This window comes from Panthera onca, chromosome F2 (genome assembly GCF_046562875.1).
Source record: "Panthera onca isolate mPanOnc1 chromosome F2, mPanOnc1 haplotype 2, whole genome shotgun sequence".
NCBI classification, from domain to species: Eukaryota; Metazoa; Chordata; class Mammalia; order Carnivora; family Felidae; genus Panthera; species Panthera onca.
In genome coordinates this window covers 47,209,012-47,229,789 of record NC_138356.1, presented here as the reverse complement: position 1 = coordinate 47,229,789, position 20,778 = coordinate 47,209,012, and positions in this window count along the sequence as shown.

The following is a 20,778-nucleotide window of genomic DNA, read 5'->3' as shown; positions in this document are numbered from 1 at the left end:
GGGAGGGGGAGGGAGAGAATCCTAAGCAGACTCCACCCTCAGCACGGAGCCCACCTGGGATTTGATCCCGCGACTAACGGTGAGATCATAACCTGAGCTGAAATCAAGAGTCGGACGCTCAGCCAACTGAGCCACCCAGGCGCCCCTAGAATATACGTTTTAAGTGCAGAAACAAGTTATCACAAAACAGAAATTTCTGAGGGACTGAGGAGCACTAGCTCTGCACTGTCATTACTTGCAGAAGCTGGGGATAGCGGAGGTATTGGGCTCTATCTATAGCGATTGATTTATTTTACTTTTAAAAAGAGGAGGATCTGAAGCAAATATGACAAAACGCTAAGGTCGGTTTGATCTTGGTAGTGGGTACAGAGGTATCATATTATTTTCTGATCTTTCTGTAGGTTAAAATGCTTTATTAAAAAACTGGAGATATTTCAGCCACACACACACGCGCGCGCGCGCACACACACACACACACACACACACACACACACACACACGGCCCTAAATATCTCCGGTTCTAAACAAGAGATTTGGAAGCTAGAGGCAAATAAATAACAGTGAAAATGAAAGCAAGACAGTTCGTGAGTGGGGTAAACCCTGTGTTACCAGGCAGTGGTTGTAGGAAGAGATGTGGAGAAGGGGTGTCTGAGCCTCCTTTCCAGGGAAGAAGCCCAGAAGTGGCAAACCTTCTAGTCCCCAGGGTCCTTGGAGGACCCGCGAACAGCTGGCAGAATTTCCCACATCCTGCAGCATACAGAGACAACACAGTGCTTCCCACAACCCAACAGGGGCGTGGAAGGAGCTGAGACAAACAAGATCTGAGAGGAAGAGGGTCCCCAGAAGTGGCTGTGTATGCTACCCTCGGAACAGATGCCAAAAATAAATATTTGGGTGAGTTGTAGAAAAATAAAGAATTTTTTTGTGACTGGCCCCTTTAAGCTTGTATCCTTAGAACTTGGCTACATTTAGGATGGGTCAGCCGAGCCCCTGCTCTCAAGGGCCCACAGTCTGTCTGGGAGACAGAGAAGCAAGGAAACCATATCTACTGGGGATATGATGCCTTCGGGGGAAAGGGGTAATGAGTGATACGGAAGCTCCTGGCCCCGAAAACCGTTTTTGCGAGACTCCGCCGTCCCTCTCTCCAGTCCCACCTTTGGGATATATATGAGTTACTATTGCTAGGCAACAAATCGCCTCGAAACTAAATGGCTTCAGATAATCAACACTTATCATCTCACAAAGTTGGTGTGGGCTAGGAATTTGGGAATGGCCTGGCCAGGTGGTTTTGGCTCGGGGTCTCTCAGAAGGATGCAGTCAGGACATGATCAGGGCTGCAGTCACTTGGAGGTTTGACTGGGGTGGGAGGGTCCACCGCCACCATAGCTCACTCAGATGCTCCTTGTTGGCAGGCCTTAGTTCCTTACCACGTGATCCTCCCCACGGGGTGCTTGAGCGTCCTCACAGCATGGCGGCCGGCTTCCCCCAGAGTAAGTGATCCAAGAGAGAGAGCAAGGAAGACTACATCCTGACCCAAAGAAGCTCAGCCCACACTCTAGGGGAGAGAACTAAGCTCCACCTCCAGAAGTGGTGGTTGGGGGGGAGTATCAAATTATTTATGGACTTAGCTTAAAACCACCAAAGGGCAGGAAGGAAGTCAGATTTCCTGAATTGCCCCACTGTCCCGATCCCCAAAACGTGATGGATTTTCGTGGGTCCAGTGGTAATAACATGAGGAAGCCCACGTGACAAGACTGGAATTGGGACTCAGACACAGTTGGGAAAGGTTAGGGGTCTAAATACAAGAGCATAGTCAAAACTATCACTGCTGGGATAGGGCTCTCAGGAAGCCAGCACGGGGTGGGGGGGGGGGGGTGGGGAGTAGAAGCCAGGCGTGAGCACCGTCAGCCAACGTCTGAGCTGTGCTTTTAGGCAGGATGATAGGATCCAGGAGGGATGGGGCAGGGCCCGAGAGGGACCCAGGAGGGGGCCCCAGGCCCCAGGCCCAGGGCCGGACTGCCCAGTGGGCCCCCTAAACATGAGCTTTGAGACCCAGTCCAGTAGGTGCTTCCTACAAAACTAAAAAAAGTTTCAGCTTCAGCGAACAAGAATGTTGCAATCTAAATATCCCAAGTAAGTTCGTTATAATTTCAACACTTGTGTAAGTTTGTGAGTCAGTATTGTTGTAAGCTTGTGTTTTATGAGCCAGTATTGTTTTTATTTTAAATTTTATTCTGAATTACATAGTGGGGATGGGGGGGGATCGAGAATCTCTGAAGCAGAATTTGCCGATTGGCGTATCATAGCGCACTGATAAACTGTTCGTGGGGAGGGCCTCCTCCAGAGCTAGTGAAGCTAGTGGCCAGTACAGAGAACCTGCCATAAGGGGCAGCGGTGGGGGCTGACCTCCAGCCTGTGTCCTGTCCACCACGCCTGGCATCCTGGTGCAGGGACGAGCCAGCCTGCAGGGAAGGGGCACATTTTTTTATTTCTAGTTTCCGCTAGCTGCTGGCTCGGCCAGTAGGTTATAGACCTGTTGAAATACGGATGCCTTTGGCCTTTGGGGAAGGAGGCCAGGCAGGCTAAGAGAGCACCCTGGAGTACCCAGGCCAGATCCCTTCTACCAGGAGCAGCCTGCCCAGTGTCTAAATAGGAAGGAAGGAAGGAAGGAAGGAAGGAAGGAAGGAAGAGGGAGAGAAGAAGGAAGGTAGGAAGGGAGGGAGGGAAGAAGGAAGGAAGGAAGGAAAGAAGGAAGGGAGGGAGGGAGGAAGGAAGGCCATGTGAATCCAGTCCTAACTAGGCTACTAACCACTCAAGCATCGGCGCAGTCCCTTGGGCACGGCTGTGCATGCCAGGTGAAGGTTTCCTTACAGTCTCCTGCTAAGTAATCGATCCGCAAGTATGGGTAGCACAGGAGGCCAGCGCGAATCAAGGACACATGGAAGCAGAGACTGAGAGAAGCAAAGACTCGGGTAGCTACCACCCAGGGTTCGGCCCCCGTGGGCGGCTGGGGAGCAGCGTGCTGAGAAGGTGGAACGGGCCCATTCTCCCAGAGCTTTGGAAGCCGACCGCTGGTGGCAGAATGTCAGCAGCGCTCAGGCCATTCTGCTCCACTCCCTGATCCTTGTGGGGCCGTGCCTGAACCCCCCCCTCTGAAGTGCCCTTCCCTTTAGAGAGCTCCATTCCGCCAGAGGGGCTCTGAGTTGGTCCAGAGCAGTGAAGGGATCTGCGGCCAGACCCCCTAGCATAATAAAGCCTGAATCTGATAGGAAGAGGTCGTTTGGGACAGCTTTGTTTGTCCGCTGGGATTTGGAGTCAGGGGCCTGCGGGCTGAAGGAAGTGACATATGCAAATGAGTCACATGCCTGCCCTGCGGAGACTGACAGCTTTATCACGAAGTACCCAAATCTCCCAGGGCCTGTGTATAAAGAGGCCTGGAGCCTTCTCTTGTCCTTTGGCGACGATCCAGCTTGCTCAGGCATGACTTCGCACAGAAATCGGGTTTGGCTTTAAAAACGCTCCTTGTGATGGTAGCTCTGCAGCCAAGACAGGCTCTGTGCTGAATTATTGAGCGGGGCGCCTGCTTGCCTGCCTCGGCCAGAGCCTTTCTTCTCTGTAGCTCCGTGGCCTGACAAGTCAGTTTCAATACGCAGCGACGCAAGGCCCTGTGCTCGCTTGGCCTGACGCTGGGCCAGATTCCAGACGTGCTTGTACAGCCGCCAACACACCCCAGGCACCAGGCTTTACTCCAGGGTCACGGGCACCACAGATTCAGACAAATGGATGTCTCGATGGTCTCCAAGCTATCGTCCTGTAGGAATCCTGTATCAACATATCTAACACCAATATCAGGAATCAACGCCCCAACCAGCTTCTTCACCTGTTTCCTCTATTTTGATGAATGGTGCCACCATCCACCCAGGTGCCTGAGCCCAGGTCTCGGCTTCACTCTTCATTCCTATCGCTTCCCGTCTCTGCAACATGGCGTTGGTCTCCGCGTTTGTCTATACAGCTTCTCAGATATTTCTCAGTGGGGCACCTGAGTGGGTCCGTCGGTTGAGCGTCCGACTTCAGCCCAGGTCGTGATCTCACGATTCGTGAGTTCGAGCCCCGCGTCGGGCTCTGTGCCGACAGCTCAGAGCCTGGAGGCTGCTTCAGACTCTGTGTCTCCCTCTCTCTCTGCCCCTCCCCTGCTTGTGCTCTGTCTCTTCCTGTCTCTCTCAAAAATAAATAAACATTAAAAAAAATTTTTTTTGAATATTTTTTCAGCGCCTGGGTGGCTCCGTCGGTTGAGCGTCCGACTTCAGCTCAGGTCATGATCTCACGGTCCGTGGGTTCGAGCCCCGCATCCGGCTCTGTGCTGACAATTTAGGGCCTGAGGCCTGCTTTGGATCCTGTGTCTCCCCCTCTCTGCCCCTCCCCCCGCTTGTGCTCTGTCTCTCTCACTCTCAAAAACAAATAAACATAACATTTTTTTTTAATTAAAAATAAAAAACAAAATTCTCAGATGTATTCAGTCATCCCCATTCTCACCACTCCTGGCTTGTGGCTGCTATCTCTCCTCTGGGCTCCTGACCTACTCAAGCTCCCCTTCTCCCATCCTCTGGCAACACCATCTAATCCTATCGTTGTCCAACCTTCATTGGTTCTTATTCATTGCAGGACAAAGTCTAAAGCATGGTCGTCAGAGAGAGCTCAATTTGAATGTGTTCTGCCACTTGCAACATATGACATTGGTCAAGTCAGCCTGTGAAATGAGAGTAATAGCAATGGTGAGGATTGAGGTAATGTGACATAGTTCAGGATCCAGTGTCTGGAAAGTACCAGAAATGCTAACCTTGGTTGCTATTCACATCCTGGCTTCCCCTGCCCTGTCCTTCTTTATCTCCTGACCAGAGGGTCATATCCTACCCAACCACACACATTCCCTGAACGTGCCCTGCCATCCCATGCGTTTGCACTATGGGTATACCATTCTCCTGCCTGGAATGACCTCTATCTCCTTATCTAGCCAACGACTTGCTACTCATTCTTAAAGGCCCATCTCAAATATTACCTTCCTTGAGACGGTCCTGATGCTCCCACCTTAGCATTTTCTTAACTCTTGTGACTCTCTTACAACCTGCTACCTTGAAATATTCTCATGCGCGCCTGTCTTAGCACGCAGTGAGCACTCTAGGAACAGAGACAATTATCCATTCAAACGTTCATTTGCTAACAGGCGTGTGGTATTTCTCACGGGCCAGGCATAGTGCCGGGTGCTGCGGACACAAAATGGCATTAAACACTATCTCTATTAATCAGGGCGCTTAATTGCCAACAATAGCATCCACTATTTTATTGTGGAAAGAGTTTTATTCCTGAGAATTGTGCCGCTCACAGAATCATGGCAAGGGCCAGGGCCAGGCTTGGTGTCTATACAAGTCCCAGCAATGAAGCGGGGAACTGCAGACTAAGAAAAAGCACCAACTCCATTAAGGCAATGTTCTAGTCGGAAACACCATAATTATAGCCATCCTGTGCTGGGGGCCGGACTTTAGAAACTCACCTGTACCTGCCCCCACAGGATCAGATATCACCACCAAGGTTGCCAGAAGATCTCTTCAGTTTTTGCTTCTATTTAAAGTCTCAAACGGGCATCTGGGTGGCTCAGTTGGTTAAGCATCCAACTTCGGCTTAAGTCATGACCTTTGGGTCTGTGGGTTCGAGCCCCGCGCGGGGCTCTGTGCGGACAGCTCAGAGCCTGGAGCCTGCTTCGGATCCTGTGCCTCCGTCTTTCTCTGCTCCTCCCCCATGCTCGCAGTCTGTCTGTTGCTCTCTCTCAAAAATGAACAAACGTTAAAAAAAAATAAAGTCTCATACAGGTATACCTGCTTGATGGAACTTACATTACCTTTCTATATCCCAGCTGCCAGGCGGTCTCGTAAAAGCAATTTTTAGCTTTCTAGCTCCAACAGGAAAATGCGCTACGAAGGGTTTGCAATGAGGTGGAGTGAGCCAAACTACGATATCCTGGCTCTTAAAGCGCTCTGGCTTAGGGGGAGAGTCAGGCAAGCCAACAGATGGTACAATGTTATCAGTGTAGCAGGGGGCTGGGCACCAGAACAGCGGTCCCCAAGCCAGGTGAGGGGTTCCGGGTGCAAGATAAAGCTACGTATGCCAAGTTTTAAACGCTTGCATTTTACGCTGAAGGCACGGGGTAGTCAGTGAGTGATGTGGTCCTATTTTAGTCCGGGAATGATGAACCTGGATTGGAGAGGAGCAAGCCTAGAGTGAAAAGGCCAGTTAGGAGAGCACTGTAGGCATCTGGGTAAAGTGATGATGATCTGAGCCAAAGAGGCAGCAATAGGGCTAGAGAAGAAGGACAGGGGTGGAAAATAGTTTAGCCCCAGTGACAGACTGACCATGAAGGAAGGCCTGGAAGTCAGTGGCCAAATCGCGGTTCGGGTGGTGGGGTAGATTATGGTACCTCTGCTTTTCTTCTGGCCCTTCCTACTTATCTCGTTTTAGGGAAACTATCCTTTCAGGAAACCATGGGGTCGTGAGGACCTGACCTCCTCACCCCTTACAAGTAGACATTTAGCCAGGCTGTCCGATCAGAGCCCCCCACCCTCAACCACAGAGATGGGTGCAGGTGTGGTTACGTGACCCAACCTGTGCCAGTCAATTAGGAATATACCCAGGCTTGGCCGGACCCCTCACAGAGAAGCTGGTGTGTTTCCATGAGGTTGACGAGTTGATGCATGAAACTCTAGAGTGTCCAGGGGCCGTTTTCCCATCAGGTATCTCTAATCGAATACCAAGGTGCAGGATGTTACCGGGAGGTTGACTGGCTAAGGAAGAGGGGACGAGAGTCACCCAGAGTGATGTAATTTGCATCTCCTGCACCAACAGCAACACCTGCATGTAGTGAGTGCTCAGTTACGTTTAATGAGTGAGGAAATGAATGAAGCCTTTAAAATGTGTATTTATAAATACAGAATGGTACTTCTGTCATGTCATTTAAAAAGTCAAACCTTGAGGGGCGCCTGGGTGGCTCAGTTGATTAAGCATCTGACTTTGGCTCAGGTCACCGTTGGTACGTTCAAGCCCCGCATCAGGCCCTGTGCTGACAGAAGGGAGCCTGCTTTGGATACCCATACCCCTCTCTCTGCCCCTCACCCACATATTCTCTCTCTTCTTCAAAAATAAATAAACATTTATTAAAAAAAAAAAAAAAGTTGAGCGCCTGGGTGGCTCAGTCTGTTGGGCGTCCGACTTCAGCTCAGGTCATGATCTCACAGTTTGTGAGTTTGAGTCCCGCATCAGGCTCTGTGCTGACAGCTCAGAGCCTGGAGCCCGCTTCCGATTCTGTGTCTCCCTCCCTCTCTGCCCCTCCCCTACTCACACTCTGTCTCTCTCTCTCTCTCTCTCTCTCTCTCTCTCAAAAATAAATAAACATTAAACAAATTTAAAAAATAAAAAAATAAAAAGTCAAACCTTGAGATTAAAAAAAAATCTATCGAATGGATTTATTGGACATGCAGAAATTTAAAAACAGGTAGATTCCTTGTTTTCTTGGGGGCAGGAGGCGAGGATTACACTGGGCATATTGTTTTGTATTGCACGTGATTTCCCTCGAATGGTTGAAGACATAGATGAATAATATTAAACATATCGCGTTACTAAATACTGTATTCAACTAGATCCCCAATTATTTTCCTTTAAATGGTTGATGCTGTAAAAAATAATCAGTATAACAGCAGGACTCACTCTCAAAGTCTTGGAAACCTGTGTTCTAGGGGCTGGTGCACCCAGACAGTGGGTCTTATTGAGTTGCAAAAACAACAAAGGTGATATAAGTTAAATTGCTATTTTAATCAAGTAGGGATCGAACATACAATAAGATATGTAATACATTTTGCTTCACATCGTGTACCATGATTCATCCACAACTTTTGGTTTGCATGTGTGCTACTGAGCCGAATTAAACATCTAGCCACGGTCCTTCCTCGTCACTCCTTCCTTTGGCTAACAAAGGATACAAGAAATCAGGAGAACTTGCAGACCTGGCCATGGGTAATTCATTTTCTTTCCATTTCTCCACTTATACCAGGAACCAACACATGTTTTGAGCTTTAATTAAACAAATTGCCCGGAAGGTATTAGCAACACATTTCTCTCAGGCTGGGAATCTGCGGGCGCGGCTGGTAGTTGGGAGTCTGTCCTGGGCTGTTGGGCAATTGAGGGAGAGGAACCCTGAAGACAGAGGAGAAGAAGGAAAGTGGCACAGCGCTTGCACGTGTCTCCTCCCTAAATTGTGGCAATAAACAAGCCAGGCAGGAAGGCACCCCCCCCACCCCCCACCCCCCATCTCTCTGTGTCCTTTCCTTTGCCTCCGAACAGTCTCTGGCTGTGTTCTTCTTACCAGGGTCACATCTCCCTCGTCCCCTGAGCCTGACAAAGGGAGTGTTTGCAGAAAGGAAGCCCAAGAACTTGGGAGTATGGGAGCAGGTCTTCTATCAAAGGATGAAAAAAATAGTCACACATATGCAAGCAGGCAATTTGCAAATCCCCTGGGAAATTCTGCCCAGGGTTATTCAGCTACCCCCCTATCACCGTTGTCTGCAAGGCAGAGTTACCACAGGGGTAATTGGCAGCATCAGGGGCTTGGGCAGAGAGGGGTACCCCGCGGCAGCAGGTATTCTGCTAACCAGATGTCACCGCTCTCTACTCCCCCATCTCCTTTCTGGCCCTGTCTGCTTTCCTCCTCTCAGACACCCTCTTGGTCAAACAGTCCTCTGGCTGGCTCATATACCCTTCCCACCTTGTTCGGGAGAAAACGCTGTATTATTTTATAGTGACCTTTCCAAGAGCAGACACAAAGGAGGTAAGAACGGGTGTAAGAAGGGACTAGCATACCAGCCAGAACAGGTGCTGAGTTAACATTTGTTGAATGGCTGATACACAGAAAAAGCATCTAGATAACCCTAGAACCAAAGAAGCTTTGAAAGTAATACAGAAAAAAAACCAGATCGCTCTTTCCCCACTCTTCCATCCGACGCCACCCTGCCACGGGCTTCTCTGGACTTCCCCCTCCACACAGACATTGTGGACCTCAACATGCTGCCTTAACCTAGCTAAGCCCCCAGATGATTAAATAAACCACGTATCTGGAGGAGTGGAGGGGCCAGTTTAGGAGGTGAGAACCCCGGACCATGTTGAGGTCTGGAGAGCCCCATTATATCTAACATCACATAAACCACAGCTTATAAGGCTAAAAACGTCCCCACATGGTCTGATCCTTTTTGGCCAACTCAGACTAGAGGTAGCTGTTAGTACTAAAATGAATAATAATGCTATTATCTTTGAGCGGACCTATCATTTGTCAAGCACGTCCTCAAATTCTTTTATTCCATTATACATAACTTTAGTTCTGTCACCCCACCTCACGGCTGGGCACACTGAGGTTCAGGACGATTAGAGGACTCATCTATATGACTAATGGAACACCGGCCGTGCCACGATTTGAACCCGGATCTGTCTCCTTCCCTACTGGGCACTGTGATAAGCCACATGAAGAAGAGAGCACCTTCATGTGCATTGCCTGTCAACAAAGGGTACCAGGTACTCAACTACTGCGTTTTAGAAGTCGAAGCTGACTTTCCTACAGGCCGGCTTTCTTCTTAGGAGAGTCCCGTTTTGCCTGTTATGGAGACAGATGTCCCCATAGAAAACCCTGGTGACCCATTAAAATGTTATGAAAACTGCCTCTGGCCAGACCGGTAGGAGCCAAGACGAGAACACAAAGTACATCCTCTGGTGATTTAAGGAGGCGTTGGCCTCACCACCTAGTGGGGCTAGCACAGGTACCAATGCTATTAGGCAAAGCCACAGAAATAACAGACTGAATTAAGCTTTAATCTCTAAACCATTGTAAGGATAATGAGTGCACTTTATAATAATTGCCAGAAGTGAGAGCAGGGAAGAAAACATTGGAAAAGGCCGCAGCTTCAGTTTCTTCCTTTGCAAACCGGGAGCGTAGTACCAGCCAAGCTCCTGAGCCCACAGAAGGCTAGAATAAAAATGCTCCGCAATTAACGAAGAGGAAACAGATTTAGAAAGAGGCCCGCTTTACCAATGGGTCTGCCAGCCTCCAGCTCCTAGCTGACCGTTGACCATGATGACCACAAGCCTGCCCTGAGGAAGGCTCTCCTGTGCATTTTCCCCGTAGGCTGGAAATCCAGCTCACTTATGTAACAGGCTTCGAGGCAGCACTCGTCTTTAAGCAGGAGGGACCCCGGATTACTCCCCCATTTCTGTGGCTTCCAGGGCAGGCATTCCCAGCTTCCTGGGAATTTGGTGAACCACCCGAATGTGTCTGCCAAGCCTCTCTCTTCTGGGGGTATTTGATTCATTGTTGTCCAGAACCCCCAGTGGGTAACATTCACCCGTCACGCTGGGTTGTTGTGCCCGGGGAAGCAGAGCGCCAATGGGGGTAACTGGGTACGGCTTCTGTCTTTCTCTTGTTTCTGTCCTCACTGTTGCTTTTTCTCAGAGGAAGAGACATTTACCTGTAGAACCACAAGAAAGCCCGCAGAGGGTTCCCGGGAAGACATAACTGTTCCAGCCGCCGTCAACATTTGTGTACAAATACCTGTTTGGGTATCTGTTTTCAGTTCTTTGGGGTATAGATCCAGGAGTGGAAATTGCGGAGTCTTATGGTTGATTTCCACGTATGCGTTAATGTCCAGAATAAGGAAAAGCATAGAGATAGCAAGCAGATTGATGGTTTCCGAGGGCTGGGAGGGACAGGGCAGTAGGGAATGACTGTTAATGGCTACGGGGTTCCTTTTGAGGGGACGCACATGTTTGGGAACTTCATAGAGGTGAGAGTGGCACAACACTGTGAATGTACTAAATGCCCTTCAACCGTACATTTTTAAGATGGCTATAAATTTGTTATGCGAATTTCACCTCAAGAATTATTTATTTATTTATTTTTTAATGTTTCTTTATTTTTGAGAGAGAGCGAGAGAGACTGCAAGCAGGGGAGGGGCAGAGAGAGAGGGAAGCACAGAATCTGAAGCGGGATCCAGGCTCTGAGCTGTCAGCACAGAGCCTGACACTGGTCTCAGATTCAGAGACCGGTTAAGCGTCCGACTTCGGCTGCGGTCATGATCTCGCGGTTCGTGAGTTCAAGCCCCATATAGGGCTCTGTGCTGACGGCTCAGAGCCTGGAACCCGCTTCAGATTCTGTGTCTCCCTCTCTCTCTGCTCCTCTCCTGCTCTCACTCCGTGTGTCTGTCTCTCTCTCAAAAATAAAAATAAACATAAAAAATAATTTAAAAAAAAAAAAAAGCACCTCCAATACCCGAGACCTGCCTTCCCAGGGAAGTACAATAGGAGAGAAACGCAACTGAGAGCTTAAGAGCCTCAGACACCTCGATGCAGTTGTGGTGCAGTCGTATTTTATGGGGGAAAGGAGTGGTCTGGTAGCTTCAGATTCATGAAAGACAAAAATCTTCATATTGTCATTATTACCGTAGGCGTTTCTTAAGATACGGTAAGCTCTTTCCGTTGCTTTCGTAAGTAGTATTCATAGTCCTAGCAACAACATTCCAGTTTTCTTATGAACCTCAAGGCTGAGAACCACTGGCCTAGACTGAAAGAAGGGAAAAAGGCAAGTGTATGATGCACGTCTTTGGTCCTTCCAAATATGGTGTCTTGAAGATAAAGAGGGGGAGGGATCAGGCATGGAGACTCTCGTTAATAACACCGTATTGCATATTGAAAGCTGCTAAGAGCAGTTCTCCGAAGTTCTCGTCACAAGAAAAAAAAAATTCTGTAACTCTATGCAGTGATGCAATTTAACTAGATTTACTATGGTGATCATTTCACAACATCTACAAATACTGAATCATTATGTCGTACACCTGAAACTAATATGTTATATGTCAATTATATCTCAATAAGGAAATGAGCAAAACATTCCAAAAATACACAGCAGAACACATCAACAAATGGGAAAACATACCATCTCTTCTGACAAGATGACACAATGTCATTTTCCTCTCTTGCATCGAGATACGCTTATCTTCTTAATTCGATTTTTAAATTCAGCCTAATGTCAATAAACCTGTGCATAATTTAAAAAAAGGGTAGGAAATTTTGAGAATGTTCCTACTCGTTTGTAGGGTTTAGTTCCATTCTGTGTACATATTAAAACTCTAGAGTATTAATACATGTTAATAGATTTTTTTGTTATGATTTCATCTCATTTGGGGGAGAGTTGAGAGAGGTTGGGCTCTATTAAAGGATAATTATTTTTAATTAAAGAGGTAAAATCATGAGTCTCATATAGATATAAAATGATCGCATGTCAAGGATTTTATTAAACTCATTAATTGACAAGGGAGAACTTGATTAGCTGCCACCCAGGCCATAGTCTCTATTCTTTCACATGGGTGCTGTCCTTCTCCACTCAGCTCAGCCTGGCAGACCCCTCCAGACCCCAGCTGGGCCGGGACCGTTGTTCCTTTTCTGACATTTCTTAGCCTCAGATGCTTCCTCTCCATGAACCCTACCGAGCTGGTGGATGGGATGGCCCCTGAATGGGGTGAAATTACAATCATCAGTTTGAAACAAAGAGAACGATAGTACAGACCCAATAGGACCTATCGGTCTCCATGCTAAAAGGCAGCTTTTCTCTGAGCTGGAAACTGCAAGGTCTGGAGGGAGATCAAAGGGAGAGAGAAGGAGCATGGGGCTGAGCACCCCCACCCTTGAGAAGGTTTCTATCCAGGCTGGGAAAGTGGAGGCCACTCTGTATTAGTCAGGAATCTCCAGAGAAACAGAATCAATAGAGCATGCACATATATAGAAAGAGAGATTTATTTTAAGAAATTAGCTCATATGATTACGGATGCTTGGCAAGTCCAGAATCTGCAGGATGGGCCAGCAGGCTGGAGACATAGGGGTGAGTCAATGTTGTGGTTCAAGTCCAAGGCCATCTGCTGCAGAATTTATTCTTGCTCAGGGGAGGCCAGCCTTTTGTTCCATTCAGACCTCCATCTGATTGCATGAGGCCTACCCACATATGAGGAGCAATCTGCTTTATTCAAAAATCCACTAATGTAAATATAAAGTTCATCTAAAAACAGCCCCATAGACACATCTACAGCGATGTTAGACTAAATATCTGGTCACCTTAGCAGAAGTTGACACGAGCTGACACACAAAGACCATTACACATTCCCAGGACCGTAGCCTGGGTCTTTGGAGCCCATGGGTCAGTGGTCCAGGTGCTGAAGACTGCTGAAGAACAAGGCTGGTGCTGAGAGAAGGGGAAGGGAAATATGGCTTCAGAGGGGCCAAACAGAAGGAGGTTAGGAAAAACCCAGCCCAACCTTATTACTCCCCTGTCCAGCCCTCTACCTCCTGCCCCCTGTCCCCTAGAGAAGATTTGCTACCTGTCCAACCTCCAGGCTTATCAAGGCATTTCTACTGAGTTTGTAAAATGAGCCAAGATAGCTCATCATGGCCTCGTTCAGCTGGACCATTCTTGTGAAGGCCCAACAGGCAGCCTGGAAAATCTGAACATTCTTCACTTAATTCCTGGGGTGCCCAGTGATGGCTTCACAGATTTACGGTCAACCGTGGTTGCAGGGGGAGAGTGCTGGGACCTGGCAGTAACATGCTGTGTGACACCATAGAGGAAGATTAGCCACCCTGGAACCAATGGTTTCTCTTTATCTCTGTTGAGGCTTTGGGCCCTTGATAGTGTGTTGAATAATGCCCCCCTGCCCTGCCCTCCAAAGGTATGCTCATGCCCTAATCCCTAGAACCTTTGAATATGACCTTATGTGGAAAAGGGGCCTTTTTGGTTATAATTAACTTTAGGATCTTGGGATAAGATCATCTTGATTGTGCCGGTGGGCCTAGTTCCAATAACAGTTTTCCTTGTAAGAGAAGGGGCAGAGGGGCACTGGAGTTCGAGAAAGAGGCCACATGAAGACGAAGGCAGAGACTGGTATTGGGGGTCACAGGCCAGGGAGTGCCTGGAACCACTGGAAGCCGGAAGAGGACAAGAAGGTTACTCCCCCAGAGCCTTCAGACGCCTATGTCAATTTTCTGGCCTCTAGAACTGGGAGAGAATTAATTGCTGCCGTTTTAAACTGCCACGTTTGTGGTGATTTGTGATAGATTAGCCCCAGGAAACTAATACACCCTCTTGGTGGCCCTTAGAAGTTGTCTGAGGCACTGTGGGTCCAGATAACATACACTGGCAGGCTGCCTGAGATGAGGCAGACGAAGTGTCCTGGCCACAGAGAAGCTGTGATAACATGCACGTGTGTGTGAATTCATCCACCCCCCCCACCCCACTCCCACCCCACCCCCACCCCCTGGCCTTAAGATCTCTTTATCCAGAACAAACCACATGGTAGGCGTCATGTTGGGTACTGATCAGGGGATAATCAAAACATCTTGGGAGGGGCAGCTTCACAGCTGATTGCCACCCGCGTCCCTTGGTCCGACCAGTTCTTTTTTAGAAACTATTTTTTTTTTTTAATGTTTACTTATTTTTGAGAGAGAGAGAGAGAGACAGACAGCGCAAGTGGCGGGAGGGTGGGGTGGGCAGAGATGGAGGGAGACACAGAATCTGAAGCAGACTCCAGGTTCCAAGCCGTCAGCACAGAGCCCAACATGGGGCTCGAACTCCCGAATCGCGAGGTCATGACCCGAGATGAAGTCGGACGCTTAACCGACTGAGCCACCCAGGCGCCCCAACAATAAAGCATTTTTTAATTAAGGTATCTACATTGTTTTTAGACGTCATGCTCTTGCACACTTACTAGAGCACAGTGCAGTGTAGACGTTACTTTTATATGCACTGGGAAACCAAAAAATTCATTTGACTCCCTTTGTTGCAGCGCTCGCTTTATTGCAGTGGCCTGGAGCCAAACCCACAGTATCTCCGAGATACGCTTGTATTTGCATAGGCCTCAGCTGTGCTTGAATTAACTTCAATTTCCTCATCTGTAAAATGGGGGTGATGGCTCGTAGGGCTGCTGAATGGATCGGATGCTCAATACTCAATAAACAGCAGCGGTTACTATTTTTACAGAACTGATCCCTTTGCGTAGTTGTCCTCTGGCTCTCATTCGGGGGCCTGGGGTCCCTTCTGGTCTAACCCGGAAAGTTTTGTTTTTCTGCTAGCGCCAGGAAGGCACCTTTCAGAAGGTGCGAGGACAACCGGCAATGAAGAGAACAACCGGGCAGAGAGCACCCGGCAAAGCACACGTGGGCCTTCAGTGTGACTCGACTGCGTGCCTGCCTGGATTTTCAAAGAAAGGAAATGGCAGCAGTGAAGACAGATGTCAGGGCCCGTGACTCTACCAGCCTCCTTCACGCTCAGAGCCACTCTGCGACGCACCTCTGGGGGCCCATTAGAACAACACTGGTGGATGTAGCAGCCCCTTCCCGGCAACCTGTCCTCTGACGTGGGGAAGAATGAGAATTTGGACTTTCAGATGCTAATTCCTCCTCACCTGAGTCCTGAGTTTTATATATTCATTAAAATGGCAGTGGGTGTGCAAACAAGTTCTTGTACGTACGTGTTCATAGCATCACCGTTCACGACAGCCAAAGGTGGAGACAACCCAAATGACCTTCAGCAGATGGATGGATAAACAAATTGGGGCGTATGCATTTACTGGAATGCGATTCCGCCACGGAGGGGAGTGAAGCACTGGCACATGCCACAACTTGGATGAAACTCAAAAACATTATGCTAAATGAAAGAAGCCAGGGGGCCCCTGGGCGGCTCGGTGGGTTGAGTCTCCGACTTCGGCTCAGGTCATGATCTCAGGGCTCCGGGGTTCGAGCCCCGCATCGGGCTTTCTGCTGTTGGCACAGAGCCCGTTTTGGATCCTCTGTCTCCCTCTCTCTCTCTCTGCCTCTCCCCTGCTTGTGTGCTTGCTCTTTCTCTCTCACGCGCAAAATTAAATAAACATTAAAAAAAGAAAGAAAGAAGGGGTGCCTGGATGGCTCAGTCAGTTAAGTGTCTGATTTCGGCTCAGGTCATTATCTCATAGTTCGTGGGTTCAGGCCCCACACGGGGCTATTCGCTGAGGCGCTGATGGCATGGAGCCAGCTTCGATCTTCTGTCCCCCTGCCTCTCTGCCCCTCCCACACACTCTCTCTCTCTCTCTCTCAAAAATAAACATTAAAAAAAAATCAATAATAAAAATAGAAAGAAGCCAGACACCGAGGATCACATACTGTATGATTCCATGTATGTGAAACACCCAGAACAAGTATTTCCATAGAGATGAAAAGCAGATTGGTGGTTGCCAGGGGCCCGAAAGGGGAGAATGAGGACTAACTGCTTACCGGGTACAGGGTTTCCTTTTGGGATGATGAAAACGTGTTGAACTTTTCTAGCTAGTTGCACAACATGGTGAAGATACTAAATGCTCCTCAATTATTCACTTTAAAATGGTTAGTTTGGGGGGCACCTGGGTGACTCGGTCTGTCATGTGTCCAACTTCAGCTCTGGTCATGATCTCACAGTTCATGAGTTCAAGCCCTGCATTGGGCTCTGTGCTGACAGCACAGAGCCTGCTTTGGATCCTCTGTCCCCCCTCTCTCTCTACCCCTCCTCTGCTCTCTCTCTCTCTCTCTCTCTCTCTCTCACACACACACACACACACACACACATGCACACACATACAATAAAAAAAATTGAAATAGTTTTTGTTGGGTGAATTTCACCTTTTTTTTTTTTTTAATGACACTTCACCTTCCAACATGAAAGAATCCTGAACGATTCTCAAAGAGCTTGATCTCAAAGATAGCCTCAGGGCTATCTTCTCCCCAAGTCTGGTTCTAGGATCTTTGCTTATTGCTGTACCGGGAAAGAGAAAGATGCTGCAGATCTGGAGCCAGTGCAACAACTCGCCCTTCAGTGGGGATTATTTTGAAAAGAGACAACCAAAAAGACAGGTCCAGTCCTCTCCACAAGACGTATTTGATCTCAAAGGCAATTTGTCCTAGGTTGTGATATCTTTATTGCATTCAATTCATGCTTCCATTCCAGAAATATTAGTGTTTTTTAATACCTCCCCCACACCAACTGTAAGATCTTACGGCAGCTTTCTGGATTTGCAGCGAGTCTCATATTCCTTCAGAACATGGTTGGCCAGAAACTTGGGTGTCCCTGCCTAACATATGGAGAGAAAAACCGATCCTCTCACTGTGGTTTCGCTTCTCTGAACAGCCTTCCCAAAAGATACTCTTAGTAGCAATTATGCAGATGTGTGGACAAGGTGAGGCTACTTTTGGAGGATCTACTGCTACCTCAGAGGAACAAATGCCAGAATCTCCAAACAGCGCTGTGGATGCCCAAGAGCAGAAGACGCCCCTGTGGCTCTCAGTTGGAATCCTCCCTCTCATTTATCAATCCCTGTTGGTGCTCCAGGGTTGGGACGGCAGTTTGTCGATGTTGGGAGTCTAGACTCTTTCTAGATTCTGTGTGCTAACTTTAGGATGTTGTCCTTATCTACAATGTCCAAAATGGTTCAACAGCACATCCTCACTCCTGGAGGAGAAGGGAAATAGGACCAATGGAGGACAAACTCATTTCCTTTCAGGAACATTTCCTCTCAGGAAATTTCACACGTCACTGCTGCTGATATCCCATTAGCCAGAATCTAGTGGCCCTGTCACACCTAGCTGCAAGGAAGGCTGGTCTTGTGCCCAGGTTAACCTTCCATCCGAACAGAAAAAGGGGAGAATGGATACTGACAGAGACAACTAGGACTCAGGCCCACCATCCAACTAATGTTCCTTCTTTCACTCATATGTCCAGTGCCTTTGCTGCCATTGAAAACAGGGGGTTTGTGGGGCTCCTGGGTGGCCCAGCCAGTTAAGCGCCTGACTTCGTCTCAGGTTATGATCTTGTGCTTCGTGAGTTCGAGCCCCGCGTTGGGCTCCGTGCTGACAGCTCAAGCCTGGAGCTTGCTTTGGAGTCTGCGTCTCCTTCTCTCTCTACCCCTCCCCTGTCCATGCTCTGTTTCTCTCTCTCTCAAAAAGTAAACAAACATTAAAAAAATAATAAAACAATAAAACATTGAGTTCGTGCCCCACCTCTGAGCCTTTACTCATGGTCTTCCCTAACGTGGAAGGGTCTGTCCACTTCTCCACATCCATATTGCCTTCACTGCCCCCTCTGCCTCGTCTCCTCCCTTCCTGACAACCTTCCCTGACAATCCCAGCCCTCAGTGACTTCCCAAGGCGTCCCTTGACCTTTATGTTTTCATTGTACATGATGTCCTATATAGCTAAGGTTTAATTTCAGAACTAGACAGCACATTTCTTGGGAACAGGGTCCTCATCATATATTTTTCTTGTATCCTTCATGGTCTCTAGCTCAGTGCTGAGCACACATATGTATTTAACAATTACTCTCTGAAATGAATTGAAGTTGATTAGAATGACATGCTCAACGATCTAGGACAATATTTTTATTCTTCTTTGATTATAGTATTTTTTCACCTAAGTGGTCTGCATGTAATTATGTATATACAGTTTTATATAAATACATACACATATTAATTTACTTATATAAGTATATATAAAGAGTTTAATCTCTATAATATAAAAAATTTATATGTAGGGGCGCCTGGGTGGCGCAGTCGGTTAAGCGTCCGACTTCAGCCAGGTCACGATCTCGCGGTCCGTGAGTTCGAGCCCCGCGTCAGGCTCTGGGCTGATGGCTCGGAGCCTGGAGCCTGCTTCCGATCCTGTGTCTCCCTCTCTCTCTGCCCCTCCCCCGTTCATGCTCTGTCTCTCTCTGTCCCAAAAATAAATTAAAAAAAAAAAAAAAAGTTGGAAGAAGAAAAAAAAAATTTATATGTACATACATATATGCACACATTTGCAACTCAAGAAACCAGGTTTATTCTTATTTAGTTTTCTAATCCTCTTGTTTACTGGGCAACTTTTCATCAACGTTACCTGCACTGTTTCAAAACTTTAATAGGATAAGCAGAACCTGAGCATTTAGCACAGCACTGGCACACAGCCAGCACTAAATAAATGCTAAGATTAAAAAAAAAAAAGGCAAGGGCAAAGTATAAATGCAAACTGAGTTAGAACTTACTACAAGAGCAAGGATTCTGGTATTAGACCCTGGTCTGAACTTTGTTTCTTCTATTTATTCACAGTTTTGTAGAGTATTAAGTGAATTGACTCATCGTGCTTGTCAATGATCTCTCAGTTCCACGCACACCCTTTATACTTTGATCTGTAAGGCTACGGGCTTAGATTCTGAAAATGAGATTTCCCAGACTCCCTTGCGAGCTGATTTCCACTTAGGGTCTGCAATTGGGAGGCACAACTGGGAGACAGGGAGGCAGGAGGAGAGAGGAAGGGACTTCCTTCCTCTTTCCACCTTCCTTAGGACAGCTACCACTCTAACAACTTTAGACCAGAGTCTTGCCCCTTCCTACAGGCTCTGTCACCAGCCACCCAGCGCCCTTTGGCAATCTTAGTGCCAAGTACATGATGGTCCTACAGCAGCCCAGCAACAAAGATCGTGGCTCTTCCTCTACATTCCTAGGTTATACCTCTTTCCTTTTGTTCCCCCCAGCCCTAAGTTGCTCCCTGTATTTACCGACTTCACTGCTTTCTTTTGGATATTCCAACACATGTGAAATCCATTCACTATATTAAATACCCTCTGGTTAAAATACCTATTATAATTTCTGTTTTCCTGATGGCATTTTGATTGATACGGCATGCAATGTGCTTAAGGCCTTTCATCTTCTCAACAAATGTTAGTTCTCCCCTAGGTGATTATATCTGCTGTGTTAAAAGAAAATGCATGATAGAAGCGAAGATATAGTCACTGTATTTTTTACATTACCATTTCTTTTCAGAGTTCTTGAGCTTTCTCCATGGGCTCCCATTTCAGATGTGAGGGTTAGTGCAAACTCCCATGGATGGTAAGTGACAATCAGGGCTTGGCCTTGGTTGAAATTGGGGGGAGAGCCAAAGAAAATTAACTTTCCAACAACTAGGCTTATACCACTGGGATATGACTGAAGCCCAGGATGGGGGATCCTAAAAGAGAACAAAAGAGAATGCCACAAATATCTATCACATCATCTGTTCTCTTGGCTACTCTTACCTCTTCCTTCTCCATTATGCTTTTACACTGACCTGATCTGAGAAACATCTCCAACCCATAAAAACATTGCTTCTTTAAGCCCATATTTCTCTCACTCATTACCCACACCAGTTTCCCTAGATGCAAATCAGAAGCCCATGAAGAACCCCTTGGGTGAGAAGCGATCCCATGAATGTTGAAGGAAGCCCTGCCCTCACTGGAGAATCAAGGCACTAGGTTATCATGAAATCCAGTCCTTTGCAATTATTATTGTATCAAGTGAGATGTCGTCTCACTGATGGGCTTCCAAATTCCATCTCAATGGAGAAATCCACAGCAACCAACAAAGTGTAAGGAGAGAAAGCAGAGCCAGGGAGGGGTTAGTGTAATAAGCTCGTGACTGCAAATAATATGACTTTATTTATTATTTTAACAAATAAATCAGAGCTTATATTTCCAAATAGCAAATTTTTTTTTCCAACCGTGCTACCATGGCTCACTGTATTTTAAAATTATCCCTAGAGCCTGCTGCAGAATTTTATAAAAAATTCTCAAATCTTCCTGGCCTCAAATCTTCCTCCGTGAGTGGATTTGGTGATTTGGAAACAATTGAAGTCATTTGGAAG